The sequence below is a fragment of the Elephas maximus genome, chromosome 2 (genome assembly GCF_024166365.1).
Source record: "Elephas maximus indicus isolate mEleMax1 chromosome 2, mEleMax1 primary haplotype, whole genome shotgun sequence".
Classification (NCBI taxonomy): Eukaryota; Metazoa; Chordata; class Mammalia; order Proboscidea; family Elephantidae; genus Elephas; species Elephas maximus.
This window is the reverse complement of record NC_064820.1, coordinates 53,945,881-53,952,969: the sequence shown is the minus strand read 5'-3', so window position 1 is coordinate 53,952,969 and position 7,089 is coordinate 53,945,881. Positions and strand designations below refer to the sequence as shown.

The 7,089-nt window shown below is 39.7% G+C and overlaps 1 non-coding gene across 1 annotated transcript; it reads left to right on the top strand.

The window, feature by feature from the left end:
- The first annotated feature begins 340 nt into the window (after window positions 1-340).
- Window positions 341-411, top strand: TRNAE-UUC (transfer RNA glutamic acid (anticodon UUC)). Its single transcript has one exon. It is a non-coding gene; the product is annotated as a tRNA-Glu (tRNA).
- The last annotated feature ends 6,678 nt before the right edge of the window (window positions 412-7,089 follow it).

The window sequence follows — 7,089 nt, the reverse complement described above, 5'->3', positions numbered from 1 at the left end:
TCAAACTGCCAATCTTTAGGTTAATAAACCCAAACCAAACCAAACCCAGTGCCATCAAGTTGATTCTGACTCATAGCGACCCTATGGTTAGTAGCTGATCTCAAACTGTTTGTGCAATAGGGCTTCTTACACTTTCTTGTAAGTATCTCTAAATTTCAAGCAATTTTCTTGAAAAACTGGTTGTTGTTGACATGACTATTTCCAATCAATCTTTATTAGATGGTAATATATTTTTTTAATTGTTTATATAGTACAGCTACGTGAGATATTTTTTGAAACTTATTGAAGAGATGAGATACAAACATAAAGATATACATAATGATACACATTTATTAAGGAGGCATTGGTGGTTCAATGGTAAAATTTTTGCCTTTCATGCAGGAGATCTGGGTTCAATTCCTAGCCAATGCACCTTATGTGCAGCCACCACCTGTCTGTCAGTGGAGGCTTGCGTGTGGCTATGGTTCTGAACAGGTTTTAGCAGATCTTCCAGATTAAGATGGCTAAGAAGAAAGGCCTTGCAATCTGCTTCTGAAAATAAGTCAATGAAAACCCTATGGATCACAATGGCCCAACCTTCATCCCATTATGGGGATGACACAAGACCAAGCAGCATTTAGTTCTGTCGAGCAGCATTTCATTTTATCGTGCAGGGCTTTGCCATGAGTCGGGGGGGGTCAACTCTATGGTACTAAAAACAACAACAAGGGTCAAATAATACAAAGGCAATAACTAGTATATGATTTCAAAGTAGAGGATTCAGAGAAGTCATCTTTATTAAATAGAGATAAATTTCCTGTGGTTCATATTAAAGAAAACTAGTAGAATAGTGAGTCACAGGGTAATGGACAGCTGTTTTGCTTTGTTTTTCCTACTAATTAATGCCCCATACTTCTTCTTTTGGAAACAGCACTCTAATTTTCTTGTGTGAACTACCCTTATTTATATAGTTCAGGCAATGTTGATTTCACCATTGGGTCTAGGATTGTCGGTCAGCCATCCCTATACCTCTCACACAATAATAAAGACAAGCCAGTGAGACAGACTTGGGGCATTGGTTGGTATCGTGAGGTGGGGGAGAGCTGGTGTAACTGAGAGATATAATGTCAGCTGGGAGCTTCGGGCAGCCATTTTGCCAGTTGTGGTGGAGTGTCCTTCTGAGGATGGTGCCAACACAGAAGGAAGTAGCAGGAGGGATGGGGAGAGTAATAATTTGCTCCTGTGCAGAAGCCAATGTTCTTGGGTTTCTGCCACTTGCAACTGAAAGAATCCTAGTTAATATCCAGGAATTGGAACAATTACATTTTTATTTTTTGCATCTAATTACTTTCCAAGGAGCCCTGGTGGCACAGTGGTTAAAGTGATCGACTGCTAACTGAAGGTTGGCAGTTGGAAACCACCAGCAGCTTTGCGGGAAAAGATGTAGCCGTCTGCTTCCATAGAGATTTGCAGCCTTGGAAACACTATGGGGTCCCTATGAGTCGGAATCGACTTGACAGCAGTGGGTTATTACTTTCCATCTTTCCAGAGACAGTTGGAAATGAATTACTTTTGATGCTCCCCACCCTGAACAATCTACAGGGTATATAAATATAATTCAGCCTTCCTTCTTCAGTAAATCATTCCTTCACTCAACTTCATTAGCATCCACTCTTAAATTGAGTCTTGCTGTCAAGTAACCGCTAAGGTAAAACCCATGGCAAACACTGTTTTTTTATGCAAATAAAGCATGTGTTATACACTTTTTGACAACCTCACGACCCCCGACATGTTATTTTTCTAGGCTGTGCTATGCGTGTTATATGTGTGTTATTTACATGGGTGTGTTATTTGTGAAAAAATGCAGTACTCAGAGTAGTGCACCAAGCGCAGAACTATTCCATGGATGAAAAGCATTTGCTTCCATAGGGTTAAAGGAAGATATCACAGGAAGCAAGGATGGTATTTTTATTTTGTAAGGCCAGACACACACAATGCCTCCACTTGAGTTATGCTGCTTTCAGCGTCAAAGATCGATATGAATTATATGTTGTTGTGTCTGACCACAAAGAGCAAAATGGCTCCAGCTTCTCGTTCCACTCTTGTATGGGCATTCTTGTTTTCCCTTACGGTTGTTACAGATAAAAGATTGCAACTGAACGTGCTCCAGGATAACATGCTGTAATAGGAATCTAACAAGTTGGTCAGTCTTCAGAAGCCAGAAATGACCACCCCAGAAAATGGTTGGCCAGAGTTATTATCTATACAATCTAAGAAGTTATGTGTGAGCCACAGGGTATTGAACATAATAGCCTTGTCTAGACTCACAGCTTGCATAATGGTTTATTGCTGTCTTTTCTGCACTACCTGGTCAAGCAAGTTGTCAATAACCCCCTTAGTGGGCACCCCCGTGACATAACCAGAACCAAACAAATCTGGGGACTCTTAAAATATAAGGTTTGAGAATTCATATTTTTTTTAACTCTTTGAAGTAACTGTGATAGTATGGCTTACATTTGCAAAGAGTAAGTTCTCCAGTGAAAGTCATTGGATAAATGCTTCCTCATAATACCTTGTAAATGTCAGAGGAAAACCAACAGTAAATCAATGGAAACAGTCACCCACTATATTGCAGGGCACTCTTACAGAAGAACAATACAGTCAGGTAAAGTAGAAAAATGTTGAATTTAAGTACCAGATTACACCTGGATTTGAATCCTGGTTCAGCTATTTGCTAGCTGTGTAATCTCAGAGCCACTATCTTTCTCTTTCCAGTTGCTATTGAGTTGATTTTGACACATGGAGACCCCATGTGTTTCAGAGTAGAACTATTCATCTGAAAAACAAAGACAATGCCTCATCATAGAATTGCTGTGAAGACTACATGGCACAAGATATGTAAAGATTCTAAAGTAACGACAGTCATAGATAAGAATTCAATAAATGGCAGTTATTACTGTTAGGAAAAGGATGAATCACATAATATTGAGTTTTTCTTAAGTTCGATCTGAAAATATTTAAAAGTTCTTACTGAATCTAGGGGTTTTCACGTATTTCTCCAGTGGTCTTGTTTTACTCACATCTGTGCCCTGGTCTCTTGAAAGAGAAAGTGGCAAAATGTTTTCAAGTGAACTTCATGCCAGTTTACTTTTGTCTTTGAGGTATAGCATCTTAGATTGGGCTCCTCAGAATGCAAGTCTGAGAAAAAGGTTCACATTATAAGAAAGTGCTCCCAGAGACTGGAGAAACCCCTGAAACTATGGCCTCTGGTCACGCTGTTAACCCAGAACTGAAACCATTCCCAAAGCTTTAGGTGGGACCAGAAAACAAAAAATAATACACGTGAAGAGTGTGCTTCTTAGTTCAATCAGATATGTGAGACCAAATGAGTGTCTCCTGTCCAGAGGCAGGAAGAGAAGGCAGGAAGGGACAGGAACTGGTTGACCGGACACAGGGAACCTGGGGTGGAAAGGGGGAGTGTGTTGTCAAGTTGTGGGGATTGCAACTAATATAAAACAGTAAGTGTATAAATTTTGAAGGAGAAATTAACTTGAGCTGTAAACTTTCACATAATGTACAATTTAAAAAAAAAAAAAAAGAAAAGAGAATACCTCCAGGAGAAAGTGGGCAGGAAGTAGGGGACATAAGACAGCTAAAGGGATGAAGCTAAGGGTGTCATGTCAGGCAAAATCCCATGGAGGGTTGCTTCAGGCAGATTCTACCAGGAATTCTGAAGTATGCTAGGGCTCAGAATTGTTTTTAAGGGCCAGGAGCTCCTTGGAAACTCTATGGGGCAGTTCTACTCTGTCCTCTAGGGTCGCTATGAGTCAGAATTGACTCCACGGCAGTGGGTTTTTTTTTTTTAGGGCAAAGACAGCACTGGTTTTTTTTAGGGCAAAAAAAAAAAAAAGCTGGATTTTCCTCCTCCACATGTCAATCAATCATTGAATGAAGCAGCAGGGAACATGGTGAAAGGAATGCAAGGGGATCTGAAAGCAGGCCTATAGTGCTTGTGGCAAATATATCCTGCAAAATTTGGCAGAAAACTTTTTCTGCATATGCGTATACTACATAATGGGTTTAAGAAATGCCTACGATGATATATATGAATTCACATACCAGTAAGGATCTCAATTCTTCAATTTCTATGTCAAAAATTAGAAAAATGAAGCCTAAGGGTCATATATTTCCTAGCATCAGATCTGGGAAAACACGAATAACTTCTAACGGCTCTTTAATGTTTCTTTTATCTTCAACAGGCATTATAAAACCCTCTAGCACTAGTCATGGAAAAAAATAACAGACAATATCTAAAAATGTAGAGCAAACTAAAGCAATTTATTAAGTGCATGTAGAGACGCATTATTAAACTTTCATCATTACGGTAACATCATTTCTCTCTTAATTGTTCGAGTCTAAATGACTTGCTGAATCATCTATTATTTATGTCATATAATTTATAGGCATGATGATATAAACTGCTATTAATGCAACATTTAAAGTCAAGAAAAAATTTTACATTTGATAAATTCCTATAACCAATTTATTTTATTTTTTGGCAAAAAAAAAAAATAATTTTACAAGGGCCTGGAGCACAGTTCTACCATGACACACATGGGGTTGCCATGAGTTGTAATCAACTCAAAGGCAACTGTTTTTTTTTCCCCCTGGGTGGTTGAAATCCTTGTGAAAACTTGATCCTTTTGCAACATAGACTTTTAGTTTGTGAAGATATCCGATTATTATTTGCCTTATATGTTTAGTTCCAAAAATAGAGCCACTTATTCAATAAGTAAGAAGCTAACCACTCGTAAAGAGTTGTCAAAGTTGATATTCGAATATCTTATAAAATTCCAGTTCTCTCAAAACAACAAAAAAATAGACCGAAAGAAAATAAAAACCGCACACACAGAGATACTGTCATTTCAGGTAAGATGTGTACAGCTTTATTGTCTCTATGATTATGTGACCTGCATCTTCCTTTATTTTATGTATTATTTTCTCTTTAGTTTAGGACGACATGGGTGACATTCCCCTTAGGTTACTATAATTAACTATTAAGTGTTCTCAACTGTCATCTTTCTCCTCTCTGATCTTTTCAAATATGCCTCCAGGTTAACCTTTCTTAAACATGGCTTTGAACACATTCTTCCCTTGTACTAGGTCCCCAGGTGGTGCAGACGATTTGTGCTGGGCTACTAACTGGAAAAAAAAAAAAAAAAAAATTTTTTTTTTTAGTAACTGGAAGGTTGGTGGTTCAAACCCACTCAGCAGTGCCTTGAAAGAAAGTCCTGGTGATTTGCTTCCATAAAGATTCCGGCCAAGAAAACCCTGTGGAGCTCAGCTTTCCTTCGTAACGTATGGAGTCACCATGAGTTGGAATGGCAACTTGTTTGGCTTTTGGGTTTCCTTGCACTAAAGCTTGGAATGACTCCCCATTGCTTATCCTCACCCTCACATTTAAGTTCTTCCATGACGGCACCTCCTAATCTACTCTTTCAGGTTTAATTTCCACCTCCTTTTGTTCCAGTTAATTTAAATAGTTTACATGAATGTAATCGGACTTTCCCACCTCTCTGCCTTTGTTGTTGCCGTTTTTCTGGCTCATAGCTACCCCATGTGACAGAGTAGAACTACCCCATGGGGTTTTCTAGGCCATAATTTTTAAAATCAACATCAACACCCATGGAAGCAGCAGTCAAGACATCAAAAGATGCATTGCATTGGGCAAATCGGCTGCAAAGGACCTCTTTAAAGTGTTGAAAAGCAAAGATGTCACCCTGAGGACTAAGGTGCACCTGACCCAAGCCATGGTATTTTCAGTCGCATCATATGCATGTGAAAGCTGGACAATGAATAAGGAAGACTGAAGAAGAACTGACACCTTTGAGTTTTGGTGTTGGCAAAGAGTATTGAATATACCATGGACTGCCAAAAGAACGAACAAATCTGTCGTAGAAAAAGGATAACCAGAATGCTCTTTGGAAGCAAGGATGGCGAGACTGCATCTTACATACTTTGTACATGTTCCCAGGAGGGATTAGGCCCTGGAGAAAGACATCATGCTTGGTAAAGTACAGGGTCATCAGAAAAGAGAAAGACCCTCAACGAGATGAATTGGTACAGTGGCTGCAACAGTGGGCTTGAGCATGACAGTGATTGTGAGCATGGTGCAGGACTGGGCAGTGTTTCGTTCTGTGGTGCGTGGGATTGCTATGAGTCAGAGCCCACTTGGCAGCACCTAACAAAAGCAACAACAATCTTTACATAACCCTGATTGCTGAAAGTGAAGAGGACTTGAAACACTTACCGATGAAGATAAAAAAAACTACAGCCTTCGGTATAGATTGTGCCTCAACATAAAAAAAATCCTCACAACTGGGACAATAAGCAACATCATAGGAAACGGAGAAAATACTGAAGTTGTCAGTAATTTCTTTTTACTTGGATCCACAATCAAAGCCCATGAAAGCAGCAGTCAAGAAATCAAAATGCAGAATTGCATTGGGCAAATCTGCTGCAAAAGACCCCTTTAAAGTGTCGAAAAGCAAAGATGTCACTTTGAGGACTAAGGTGAGCCTGACCCAAGCCATGATATTTTCAGTAGCCTCATATGCATGTGAAAGCTGGACAATAAATAAGGAAGACTGAAGAAGAATCAATGCCTTAATTCAAACATCTTTGAATTATGGTGTTGGTGAAGGATATTGAATAAACCATGGGCTGCCAGAAGAATGAATCTGTCTTGGAACAAGTACAGCTAGACTGCTCCTTGGAAGGGAGGGTAGTGAGGCTTCATCTCACGTACTTTGGACTTGTTATTAGGAGGCACCAGTTCTTGGAGAAGGACATCATGCTTGGTAAAGTAGGCGGTCAGTGAAGAAGAGGAAGACCCTCAATAAGATGGATTGGCCCAGTCGCTACAACAGCTGGCTCAAACATAGCAAGTATGGTACAGATTGTGAGGATGGTGCAGAACCAGGCAGTGTTTCAATTCTGTCATACATAGGGTTGCTATGAGTAGGAAGAGACTCAACGGCACCTAACACCACCACCCACACCAACCCTAATAGCAACAAAAACAACTGTCTTTACAGGAGCAGATCGCCA